A 13,792-nucleotide genomic window follows, 5' to 3' on the forward strand; every position below is an offset into this window, starting at 1 on the left:
AGCAATTGATGCAGACCGTAATCTGGACATAATGTAGTGCCGCTATTCACTATTGCTAATGCAGTAACATTCTTGAAAGCTGCAGTGGATGAATTAAAACCAGAAGTTATAAATGCCTGCTAGAGGAACTTATGGAGTGAAGTCATGAATGATTTTAAAGGCTTCTCTGGCATCAGTGGAGAAGTTAGGAAAAGCATTCATGCAGCAAGACAAGTTGGTGGAGAAGGGTTGCCGACATGATTGCTGAAGTGGCAGAAGATACTGAAGGCCATCAGAAGTGTTAACAAATGAATTGGAAGAACTTGAGTCATCTGCAGAGAAAGGTGAAGAAATGAAGCAGAACCAGCACTGTGGACATAATCGAGATGTGCTGAAGTGTTTCAAATTGCACAGGCATTAAAAGAATTATGGAATATCTTAGGATGGAATGCAGTGTTAAAATTACTCGTATTCTCACCACAGAATTATAGCCTCTGCAGCAACAGTTTGATTAAAAGAAAGAAAACAACAACTGATTGCAGTGTTCTTCCAGCAGGTCTTGGCAAAACAAAACAAAATAAAAATCTTCAATTCTCAAGGACCCCCAAACAGCACCATGTGCTCCTGCCACCCAACAAAAAAGACATTGTCATGGCGCAATGCTCTGAGATCACTTGAAGCAGGTGACCTTCCTCCTGATGTATCATCAGAAGGGCAGTAGTAGCCTAATGATATGTCAAATGTCTGCGTCATTTGCCTCACTTCATGTCATCCCACAGTCACCGTGTCATCTCACATTACCACAGGAAGTACAGTACAGTAAGGTATTTTGAGAGAGACATGGAGACCACAGTCACATGACTTTCGTTATAGCCTATTGTCATAATTGTTCTATTTTATTGGTTGTTATGGTTGTTAATCACATACAGTGCCCAGTTTATAAGTTAAACTGTATTTCCGGTGTGTATGTATGTATGCATGCATGCATAGTAAAAAAAACAGCATATATAGGGTTGTGTATTTGCAGTATTAGGCATTCACTGGGGGTCTTGACACTATTCCCTGCAGATAAGGGGGAAGGAACTACTATACACATTTGGAGAGAGACATCTTCTTCCATAAATCTACAGAAAATCAGATATTCATTGTTGAAATACCCTAAGGGTTTATAGGACATGAGTAAAGAACACACAGCCAGCTGCATGTTTCGGGGAGCCTATGGAAGGGGATCATCTCTACCTCTAAGCTGTCTGGCCCTGGTGAGGGGGGTGGATTTCCAAGGGCAACAAGGTCTTCTGGAGCTGCTCCTAAATGCAAAGCTCTGATGTGGGGCTCTCAGGGCACTTGCTGCTCCTGTGGCTCCAGCTGCTATCCCTGCTCCCTGAGAAGAGCCCCCAGTAGCCCAACTCTTGGTACATGGGATATAGGGCTGATTTTATTACCTTGACCTTCTCCAGGTTTCAGGGGAAGCCTGAGCAAGGCTGTTAATGAACATATGTTTCCTTCTCTGCCTTTGGTGACCAGGCATCAATTTCCCTTAAGTCTGTGGAAGTTTGCTTATATAAGTGGTGTGCTATGGAGGCCTATGCACTGTCTGTCCTGGTCTGTATCTGCTCTCAAAGCATTCTCATGAAGATCCAGTAACAACTTATAGTGGAACCCTCGTCTCCCAAGGGATCAAAGCCCATAGCAATTTCTCTTCTTGGGGAAGCTGATAGTCTCATTTGGAGGCAGAGGACACCAAATACAGGCAGCCTTCACCGACCCTGACTCAGGCAGTGATACTGCTGATGAATCTGTGATTACTGCAGGCAGCTGGGTGCAGAACCTCATGGTCCAGGTCCCCAGTGCTTGACTCTTAAACCCAAGCCATTTTGCTAATGACATAGTGATATCACATTCTATAGAAGAGGAAAAGTATTATTTAGTTTTTTCCATTACTAAGTCAGGCTTAGTTGTAGGTGCTAGCAATACAAAAGGGAACAGGACACGTTTCCTGCTTGGAAGAATTCAGAGCCCCTGTCACAACATAACAAGTGGACAAGGTCTCAGAAACTGCAAACTGGTGGTCTGTAGATATGTTTATTTGGCTAGCATAGTATTTAACATTTTTGAAACCCGTTGGTCATATTTTCTTTTCTTTATGAGACAGAGTCTCACTCTGTTGTCCAGGCTGGAGTGCAGTGGTGTGATCTTGGCTTACTGCAACCTCTGCCTCCTGGGTTAAAGCAGTTATCACGCCTCAGCTTCCCAAGTAGCTGCGATTACAGGCGCCCGCCACCATACCTGGCTAATTTTTTTGTAATTTTAGTAGAGATGGGTTTTCGCCATGTTGACCAGGCTGGTCTGGAATTCCTGGCCTCAAGCAATCTGCCTCCCAAAGTGCTAGGATTACAGGTGTGAGCCACTGAGCACGGCCTCTTGGTCACATTTCAGTATGAAGATATCTTTAAAAATCTTGATTTCTGACTTTTCTTGAAAGGTCACCCTAACAACACCGGGTTCACACCCCACTGCACATACATCAGTGGCGGCTTCTCTGCTTGGTATTAGCCTGGCTTTTGGGGACATTTATGTTTGTGACTCCTGTATTAGGGGCAGTGAGAAGGGAGCAGTTAATTGTGGAGATGGGTAGGGTAGGTGGAGGCTTCTCAGAGGGCGACTTCCCAGAGGCTGTCCCAGCAGTGGGAGTGCGAGACGGTTGGGGCCCACACAGGCTGTGGCAGGGAGGTAGGATGCAGCTGAGGCATCTGCGCTGGAAGAAGGGCTGTGCTGGGATCTGGCTCTGCAGCACAGTGAAGGTGAATCACAGGCAGGAACCCACATCAAGTTTTCCAGCAGGGATGTGAAAACCAATAAAGCCTCAGGAGAGAGGTCAGTTCAGAAGGGCTTTGCTTCAAATGTGAATGATGTCTCTTGGGAACTGGGGATCTTGCCACACACAGATTCTGATCCAGGCAGGTCCGGGGTTGGGGTGGGAGAGACTGCATTTCCAACAAGCTCCTACTGGTCCCTGCACTGTGCCCTGAGTTGTTTGGGCTTAGAATGGAAGTTGCAGTCTGGTGGGCCATGGGACAATTTGGCCTGGAAAATAGTTTTTCTGGCTTGTATAGTGTTTAAATTTTTAAAAAATTAGTTGCTAAGTTTAAAATCAGGTGTTTTGTGTAAAAGTCTGAATTTGTCTCCCCCCAGCATTTTCTATCACATTGTTACATTTTTTTTTTTTTTTTTTTTTGAGATGTGGACTCTCTCTGTGGCCCAGGCTGTAGTGCAACATTGTGATCTCACTCACTGCAACCTCTGCCTCCCGGGTTCAAGCGATTCTCCTCCCTCAACTTCCTGAGTAGCTGGGACCACAGGCACATGCCATGAGGCCCGGCTAATTTTTGTGTTTTTAATGGAGATGGGGTTTCATCGTGTTGGCCAGACTGGTCTCGAACTCCTGACCTCAAGTGATCCGCCTGCCTCGGTCTCCCAAAGTGCTGGAATTACAGGCGTGAGGCACTGCACCCAGCCTGCACTTTGTTTTATTGTTAGTATTTTTTTAATACTTGAAATTTGCTTGTTAATTGATTTTTTACTTGTTTGGTGGGTGTTCTTCCTAGCCTGTGAACTCTGCGCAGGCAGGGACCTTGTCTGTCTCATTTGCCCTGTTGCCCTTAAACCTAGAACAATGTCTGGTGCATAGTCTAGACTATATATATTTATTATTTGTGGAACGAATGAGCAAATCTTGCTTTCCTTTCTTGCATGGCCACAGTGGTGGCCACACCTGCCCTAGGCCCTTGCTAGTATATACTCCTGGGAATCACCTCCATTCATGGAGTCAGAAAGGTGGGAAGAGAAATGAGAGCAAGAAGGAGTAGAGTAGTGCCCCTTATTCTCGGGATATGTTTCAAGATCCCCTGTGACTGCTGGAAATCACAGATAGTACTGAAACCTATATAAATTGCACTATGTTTTTTTGATCTGATAATCAAAATGGCTACTAAGTGATATGGGGGCCCATAAACTGATAACCCCGAAATATGACGCTTTGTCAGGCTGAACTGAAGAAGAAGCTTCGAGGACTCGCTGACTTCCCCCCATCCCGCATCTCTTAATCCTCTCTCTCCCCCAAAGAACAGAACAAAGTTCTCTGAGATTCCTTTATTCTGCCTAAAGTCTGAACCCACCAAAGAAGGAAGCAATCACCTGTGGTCACCTCCCTGAGTTTTCATTAACTGAATTCCATATTGCAGGAAGAAAGCTTGAAGTCGGCCAAGGTACCTGGACAGACTTGTCACAAACCGTTATCTTCTCTACAGGCCCAATAGGCTTTGTCCCAGGCCACTGTGTGTTCTTTTTTTGTACTTATTTTTAATTCTTTTGTTTTTTTTTTTTTTTTGAGATGGAGGTTCACTCTTGTCTCCTGGGCTGGAGTGCAATGGCACGATCTTGGCTCACTGCAACCTCCACCTCCTGGGTTCAAGCCATTCTCCTGCCTCAGCTTCCTGGGCTGTTGGGATTACAGGCATGCGCCACCACACCTGGCTAAATTTTGTACTTTTTTAAAGTAGAGATGGGGTTTTAGTGGAGATGGGGTTGGCCAGGCTGGTCTTGAACTCCTGACCTCAGGTGATCCACCCACCTTGGCCTCCCAAAATGCTGGGATTACAGGCATGAGCCACTACACCCGGGCTCACTCACTGTATGTTCTTTAAGCCCATTGAATTCCCTGAAAATCATTTAGTACCCCTGCTAAAATCATCCATGCTTCTCTGCTTCCCTTTCCCCTAAGCAGAAGGGTATAGAACCATCTGTACCTCATTGCATGGTGGGATAATCAGTGTGATTTATGGGCGTGTTAATAATTTTATAAGTCTTCTCTTCTGTTAATCTGGCATTTGACAATTAACTTCCAGTGAACCTTCAGAGGGTGAGCGTTGAGCTTTCCCTTGGCCCTGACAGTGCCAGTGTGATATGTTGGAAAAGGAATGAGTCATGCTACTCACAACAGCACACAATTTGAAACTGATGAATTGCTTATTTCTGGACTTTTCCACAGTTGTTTATTTCTGGACTTTTTCACTTTCTCACTGCAGTTGACTGAGGTACTATAATCAGTGAACTAGGAGGAGGACCGGGAAAGTGAGGACCCAGAGGCCAAGGGAGGGAAGACTACAGAGGTGGGTGGTCAGCAGAGTCAGTGCTGCTGTGGGGTGTGGGGAGTGGCCTCCAGAGGGGCCACTGGCCTCCAAGAAGGCAGGAGTGGGAAGGCACTATGCTGAGCAGTTGGGGGCTACAGAGAGAGAGAGAGAGCAGGATCTCAAGGTTGCAGATGGGCTTAAAGTGTTTTTAGGAGAACAGGTATTTTGGAGCACATGTGTAGACATGTGGACCCAGTGATGAGAAAGAGAACAAAGCTATAAACAAGGTGGGGAAGAGCAGGTGGCAGCCACCTTAGGGCAGGTAGAAGGTTGTGATGGGCTGCAGGTAGAGGGATTGAAATGGAGGAGGGAGAAAACCCTCTTCAATAGAGATGGGGTTTCACCATGTTGGCCAGGCTGGTCTCGAGCTCCTGACCCCACGTGATCCACCCACCTCTGCCTCCCAGAGTGCTGAGATTACAGGTGCGAGCCACCGCCCTGGCCATCAAGTTATACACTTTAAATGTATATAACTTGTATATGTTAATTATACCTCCATCTAGCTATAAAGAATGGTGCTGGAAAAAAAAGAATGGTGCTGAAGTACTACTATTTCTTTAATAACTGTATATATTATATAAGGGGAACTGTTGTAAATTATTAACAAATAATCTTCTTAATTTAATTGAAGTAGGTGTTCTATTTTTATCTTCCCTTTATAGGCAAGGAAGCTGAGGCACAGAGTGATTGTCACACAGCCAGTAAGTACTGATGCCTTCTAAGGCTCACGTGCATCAGTGTTTGTGAGCAGTGGACCCTTGAGTACACTTTGGTCATCTGTGGGTCAAGTACTTCTGGTGGCCTGAACAGGGACAAAGAAATGGAAGGAAGGAGGGAAGGGAAGGAGAAAATCAAGGGGGAGGGAGAAAAAAGGTATCTGCTAACATCTCAGTTACCTTCCCTGAAACCACTTCTGGAAATTACTCTGCATTCTAAATGCTACCCTTGTTAGCATTATTTATTTAGTAGTAGTTTCGTTTATTTAAAACATCTTGTTACACAGAGTTAGATATGCTACTGGTCGAATCATACCTTATGAAACATTATATACAGCCCAAACTTAATGTGATTTGCATTTTCTGATCTTTTCCTTAGACACAGTCATTGAAATCAGTGAGGAACCTAATGTCCTTACTGAAGTAATCCTTGTGGATTATTGAGACTCTCTTATCCCTGTTTATTGAAGGGCGATTGACAGACTGGTATTGTAGGAAATAAAGGGAGGGTTTAACCCATCTGAGGGGAAGTCAGCTCCCTTTCTTAAAGGAGCTTTATGGAATTGTTTTGGAAAATAACTAAGACACTTGATTATTATAACTTGCTAACTGTAGTATAAATCACAGGCTGTATGCTTTGCAGGAGAACTTGAGTGATTTCCACTGAATTAAAAATCACCTGTCTTCCAGCTGGAGGTGGTGGTGCATGTCTGTAGTCCTAGCAACTCAGGAGGCTGAGACAGTAGGGTTGCTTGAGCCCAGGAGTTTGAGGTTGTGGTGAGTTATGATCGCACCGCTGCACTCCAGCCTAGGTGACAGAGTGAGACCATTTCTAAGACAAAACCAAACAGCCGCCTTCTTCCCCAAAAAACCTCACAGAACAACAACAAAAATCTAACTATGAAAGATCCTTAAGCTCTTACTGTTTTGAAGTAGAATTTGCATTTTGAAATATTTTTAAGTTTGGAAAACTAGTTCACAATGGTAGAGTAATTAGACCATTCATATTCAAATTCTTGTTTTGTATTTTGTTTGAGATTTCTATGCAAGGATGTGAAAATAGAAGCATTCAATAAGGCACTGTAGCTTGCTTATTTACTTTTTTAGGTTTGTTCCTGGATGAAGATTCAGGCAGTGATTGTAGCTATGGTGGTAAACCAGGTTCTAGTTTACAAAGTTTTATGCCAGAAGGAAAAACCTTTTTCCCAGAAATTTTCCGAACAAATCAACATTTGTTCTATGTGCAATTCAGAGCCTATCAAGATTATATTTTAGTTGAGTAGGTGTTTTTTTGTTTGTTTGGTTTTGAGATAGAGTTTTGGTCTTGTTGCCCAGGCTGGAATGCAATGGCATGATCTCGGCTCACCATGACTTCTGCTTCCTGGGTTCAAGTGATTCTCTTGCCTCAGACTCCTAGGTAGCTGGGATTACAGGCATGCACCTCCATGCCCAGCTAATGTGGTTTTAGTAGAGACGGGGTTTCTCCATGTTGGTCAGGCTGGTCTCGAACTCCCGACCTCAGGTGATCTGCCTGCCTCCGCCTCCCAAAGTGCTGGGATTGCAGGCATGAGCCACCATGCCTGGCTAGTTTTTTTCCATCTGTTGTCTTTTTAGTTTACAAGTAGATTATTTGTTTCAGTCCCTCAGATTGCCAGTTGTTGTTTCTGAGATAGTGTATTTAAGTGGATTTATGAACTTCCCTCTGCTTTATGCATTTTCAGTTCTTCCTGTGTTTCATTTGTTTGTTGCTGACTGTAAGGACTCTGAGGTAAAGGAATGCACAGCTGAGTTCTTGGAGAAGGTCCTTGAGCCATCTGGATGATGGGCAGTCTGGCACACTAATGTGTTCAAGGTTCTAGTTGAGGTAAGGTTAATTTTGTTGTTAACACCTTTGTCTCTAGCTATATAAGCACTTTACTTCAGACTGTCACTGCTGAAGTGCTTATTTTTAATTAAAGTTCATGAGCTGATTCAAATAGCATATTTTTCACATCTAATTGCCATGTTGTAGGAAGTGTTCTGCAAAATTTAAAGGCAACTGAGTTGTTACCAGAGAATTAAACTGGTTTAAATTAATTAAAAGAGGATATTTGAGATCACTTTAAAAATTAAGACTAATTATGAAGTTAATGGTTTCAAAGAAGTTTTTAACTTCTTAATTGTAGTTCATTAAGCAGCTCAAACCTAAGAGGCATTTGTATTGATTTATGTATTTGAGATGGAGTCTCACTCTGTTGCTCAGGCTGGAGTGCAGTGACATGATCTCGGCTCACTGCAACCTCTGCTAAGAGGCATTTTTAAACTAGCCCATTTTTTGCCTAGAAATTTGTTTATATGTGACTAATCTCTTGACAGTGGGTCCCACTGCAAAATGTAAAAACAATCTTATTTTTCACCTGACTAGGCCTTTTACATTTGCATTCTGATTACAGCTTTGAGTTTTTCTCAGTGTTTGTTAACTGACCACAAAAAGCCCTAGTAACCTAAAATGACAAACCAGGGAGTGTGAATACAAGTTGTTGCTGCAGCTTCCTTAGAAAATGACATCACATACTGCAGTGATTATGTACGAGGCAGTGGATTGCAGCTATTGCTTGTGAGTTTTAAAATTTTGGATTATGCTAATATTTTTTGGTTGAAGTTCAGGCCTATTCATTTGGTTATGATAGGGCCCCCCTTGCCAATCAGTTCTCTGAAAACAATCAAAGTCATTATTTAAAACAGAAGCATGCCATTTCTCTGCTTAAAACTCCTAATGTATTGTCTTTACCAAGGGCTTAGTATTGGCTTTATGGCTTCTCATTGTATAGAAAACACATAAAATCCAAGCTCCTTCACATGTCCTTCATGTCCTGGTCTTGTTGCCTCTCTCTCTCTCACCTCATGTCTTGCTGCTCCACTGCACACGCCCCTTGCTCCATTTCCTCCCTCTGGCTCCAGCATGAAGGACTGCCTTCCCGCTCCTCCAGCTGCCAAGCCTCTCTCTGCCACAGGCCTTCTGCACTTTCCCTGCTCTTCAGTTGGCTGCTTCCTTCTCATCCTCCTCAGCCTTGCTCCAAGCTAACTTCCTTGGACATCTCAGCAGAACCAGATTCCCACCCCTGCTAGTTATTCTCTGTCACCTACTCGTTATCATTGTGTTTATTGATCTTCCTGATTACAGTATAAGCTCCATGAGGATAAGAGCCAGCCTGTCTTGTTCATCCTTTATGTTATGGGTAAAGGCTCCTCACCCACGTTGTATGCTTTTAAAAAAATGAGATTGTCAGTAGTATCTTATAGGTCTATCTTAATTTAGATTTCCATGTGTTACGTCACATTATTTTAAATTTCAGGCCACAGATGTGGACTTTGCAGCCTTGAAGGCAGTGGTGAGGCTTGCTGAACCATACCTCTGTGACTCTCAAGTGAGCACTTTTACCATGGAGTGCATGAAGGAGCTCCTCGATCTGAAGGAACATCGGTTGCCCCTGCAGGAGCTCTGGGTGGTGTTTGATGATTCGGGAGTGTTTGACCAGACAGCCCTTGCAATGGAGCATGTCAGGTAGGAAAAGAAGTTGAGAAAAATAACCTTGTGGCCAGAAACTTCGGATGAAATGAAGTAATTCTGGTCTGTGTTAGACCCAGATTTAAAACTCAACTGTAAACTTGGTCATTGCAATAATTAAAAATATCCAAAGATAGGATAATCTTTCTTAAATAAAAAAAAATTAAAAGTTTTAAATCATTTTATTTTATTTTTTATTTTTGAGAGAGTCTTGCTCTGTCACCCAGGCTGGAGTGCAGTGGCGTGATCTCGGCTCACTGCAACCTCCTCCGCCTCCTGGGTTCAAGCGATTCTCCTGCCACTGCCTCCTGAGTAGCTGGGATTACACATGCGCACCGCCATGCCTGGCTAATTTTTGTATTTTTAGGAGAGACGAGGTTTCACTATGTTGGCAAGGCTGGTCTCAAACTCTTGACTTCAGGTGATCCACCTGCCTTGGCCTCCCAAAGTGCTGGGATTACAGGCACGACCCAACCGTGCACCTGGCTAAAAATGTTTTTAAATCATTTAATGATAATTTCAAACTTACAGAAAAGCTGACAAAACTAGTATAGTTGACTCTTGAATGATGTGGGATTTAGGGGTGCCTATCTCCCCCTATCCCTACACAGTCAAATATCTGAGTATAACATTTGATTCTCCCAAAACTTAGCTACTGATAGCTTACTGTTGACCAGAAAGTAAACCTTACCATTAATATAAATAATTGATTAGCACATACTTTGTATGCTATGTGTATTATCTTATAATAAAGTGCTAGAAAAAAGGAAATGTTAAGAAATTTATAAGGAAGAGAAAATATATTTACTACTCATTAAGTGGAAGTGGATCATCATAAAGGTCTTCATCCTCCTTATCTTCATCAGAGGAGAGAAAGAGGAAGAAGAGAGATTGGTCTTGCTGCCTCAGGGGTGGCAGAGGCAAAACAGGTGGAGGAGAGGTGGAAAGGGAGGCAGGAGAGGCTGGCACACTCAGTGTAAATTATCAGTGGACCCCACGAAATTCAGACCTGTGTTCTTCAAGGGTCAAGTGTATAAAGAATTCCTGTTTATCTTTTACTTGGTTTTTGCAAATGTTAACAAAGTAGGGGTTTTTTAATTGGGTTTGTATGTATTTATAAACTGACTTAAAAGTTGTAGATGTTAAGGCTTATGGTTGGTATATTTCAATACAAGAGTACAGAAAGTAGAAGAAGAGAAAGACAGTGAAGCAAGTTATATACCATGCTGTGTGTACTGCTAAAAGACAAATACACATTTTTTTTTAAGCGTATGTCTGCTCAAAGCAAGTGTTTTCTTAGGCTGCCTCTAGGATCCTTAGGGGGATGTATTCATACCTGTCAGCATTTTTTGCCATAGTTATTTCCACTTTACAAGCGCACCCCTTGTCCCTTCCATGGGAAAGAAAACCCATACCTGGATCAGTGGGTATGATTTAAACAATTTTTCAGATCAATCTTTTATTGTATAGTTCCCTATACAGATGTTATTTTGGATCTTCTGCAGGTAAGTATATTCACCAAAGAAGGCTTACTTTTAGCTATTTAAAAATAGACTTATATTCCTTCAGGAACTAAAAGACTGAGTAATATATAATGACCATAATGTAAATAATATTGCTTGGTGTTTTGTAGTATAAAAAATACTTTCCATTTTCTATACCATTAGTAAGTTAGCCTAGTTTTGCTGAGCTTAGCTCGAATGCTCTGCAAAGAAGCAGAATGTTTCAGGCCCTGCTGGCAACATCTTACGGACAGTTTCTGATTGTATGCAAGAACATTTAACCCTAGATGTTCAGTATTGGGCCAAGCAGAATGAATCTAAAGAACCGGTTTCTGTCCAGAACCCAAATAACTCCCTTCTGTTTTTCTCATTTAAAAAAAAAAAAAAAAAAACTGTCATTTGAAGATAAAGGGATACCTGTTAAGTTTAGGAAATTAGGAATCAGGGAGCTCATCTCTATTGGCATAGAAGTTCGTAGAAAAGTAAGTATCTGGAATGTTATTTGGTAGTATTATTTGAAGAGGAACCTGGTTAAATGTACACTGCATTTTGAGGGCTGAGATTTGGGTCAGTGCCCAGAGAAGGTCAAATTATAAGGCATTTCATTTATTCGTTGATTCAATAAATATTTGAGTGCCAGGTCCTTAGTTAAGGGTGGGGTATGTCTGGTGCATGAGACATGCCATCATCAGGGAGCCATCAGTCTAAAGGTGGGAGATGAGCCTTGATGAAATAATCACACACAGGTGTCTGCATGATTGGAAATAGCAGTCAGTGCTGTGAAGAATTACAGAGTGTCCTAAGATTAGGTCAAGTTGCAGTTCTAGGGTTATTTCCTGGAATAATGACATTTGAACTTGGGTTAGCTGGGTGAAAGGGGAGGCGGGGTGGGGAAGGGAAAAGATTTAGGTGCTCAGTCTGTTTAAGGAGCTGAAAGGCCAGCATGGCTGAAACACAGACAGTGCTGGGAGAGACCTAGGAAATGCGATTAGAGAGGTTGGCAGGGCCCAGACAGTGTGGGGCTTTGTTAGCTGGCTAGTCATTTTTGTCTTTGAGAGCAGTGGGAAGCCACTGAAGGGTTTTTATTCTTGGGTAAATATGACTAGTTTTGTGTTTTGTGTTTTTAATTTTTTTGGAAACAGGGTCTTATTCTGTTGCCCAGGCTGGAGTGCAGTGGTGCAGTTATGGTTCAATGCAGGTTTGAACTGCGGGACTCAAGTCATCCTCTTGTCTCAGCCTCTGGATCAGCTGGGATTATAGGCATGTGCCACCACTGCCCAGCTAATTTTTTTTTTTTTTTTTCTGAGACAGAGTCTTGTTCTGTTGTCCAGGCTGGAGTGCAGTGGCACGATCTCAGCTCACTGCAAGCTGCGCCTCCTGGGTTCATGCCATTCTCCTGCCTCAGCCTCCCGAGCAGCTGGGACTACAGGTGCCCACCACCACGCCTGACTAATTGTTTGTATTCTTAGTAGAGACAGGATTTCACCATGTTAGCCAGGTCTCGATTTCCTGACCTTGTGATCCTCCCGTCTCAGCCTTCCAAAGTGCTGAGATTTCAGGCATGAACCTTTGCGCCCAGCCACCCTGCTAATTTTGTAATAAAATTTTTCCGTAGAAATGGGGGTCTCCTTGTGTTGCCCAAGCTGGTCTCGAACTCCTGGGCTCAAGCAGTCCTCCCACCTCAGTCCCCTAAAATACTGCTTTGTGTTTTCAAGGGTTCATTGTGGCTTCTGTATAGAAAACATTCAAATGGAGGGAGTTGGAATAGAGAGACCAGTTAAGAGGCAAGAGAGAGGACTAGACTGGGGATATAGAGAGGACAGATGGAGGCTTACTGAGAAAGTAGAATGGCTGGGACTTGGTGGTCAAGTGAATATCGGAGATGAGAAGATGTGAATGAAGTGAGAGAAGTCAAGGCTGAGTTACATGTTTCTGGCTTGAAAGAACCAACACTGGGGGAGGTACAGGTGGGAATGATGTGTAAATGCTTGGCGTGGTACTGGTGAGGATAACATTGGAGCCAAGTCATGGAATAGAACTGTAAGTTTATCACGTGGAAAAGGCGGAAGGCACTTCTGACTGCTTGACTAACAAGTTACATGGAGGTTTGAAAGAGCTTGTGAAATTGAGAGTTTATGAACAATGACTCTGAGGCAGGAGAAGTGCAATATGGCAAGATTATGAATCTATTTATAGTACCACGTTCAGGACTTCTTTTTGAGGGCTAACAGCGAGCCAGCAAAGGTTTTCATAATTGAGTAGAGGCATGCTTAAGTTCGTTACAACAACGACAAAAGACTCCACTAGAGAGTAAAGGGACTAACAGCCCAGTCTGCAATAATTAGGAGATGACTGGTTTCATTTTCAGTGCTTTCTTTCCACAGCAGAACTTCACAACTTAGTAGACCATGGTTTCATCCTCAATTTCTTTTTTTAATTTTTAAAATTTTAAAACTTTCTTGTTTTTCCTTTTCTTTCACAGCTGTTCACTCGTTCTTTTGGACTAACCCAAGTAGACAAAATCCTTGCTTTTCAAGCTTTGCCTAATTCACTTACTTGAAAAGTGGGAAAAGTTATGTTTAAGTGTTCATATCTGTTGTAAAAGTCTGTTTAAGATATGGTTCTATCTTGTTTTTGTTTTTCCCTATCTTATTCAAAGCATGACAAAAAAAAACAAAAACAAAAACAAAAAACCATCATTTAAGGCAGTAGTTCTCACTCTTGGCTACACATTACCATCCCTAGGGAACTTAAAAAATACCCCTCTATGTCCAGATACTCATTTAATTGGTCTGGATGGGGCCCTGAACATCTGTTTGTTTGTTTGTTTTTTGAGACAGGGTCTTGCCCTGTCGCCCA

General features: G+C 42.6%; 1 pseudogene; it reads left to right on the forward strand.

Moving 5' to 3' along the window:
• The first annotated feature begins 236 nt into the window (after positions 1-236).
• The window catches only part of LOC103233516 (SHC SH2 domain-binding protein 1-like), a 632,774-nt pseudogene continuing 619,218 nt past the window's right edge, over positions 237-13,792 (forward strand).

The sequence above is a fragment of the Chlorocebus sabaeus genome, chromosome 5 (assembly GCF_047675955.1).
Source record: "Chlorocebus sabaeus isolate Y175 chromosome 5, mChlSab1.0.hap1, whole genome shotgun sequence".
Lineage (NCBI taxonomy): Eukaryota > Metazoa > Chordata > Mammalia > Primates > Cercopithecidae > Chlorocebus > Chlorocebus sabaeus.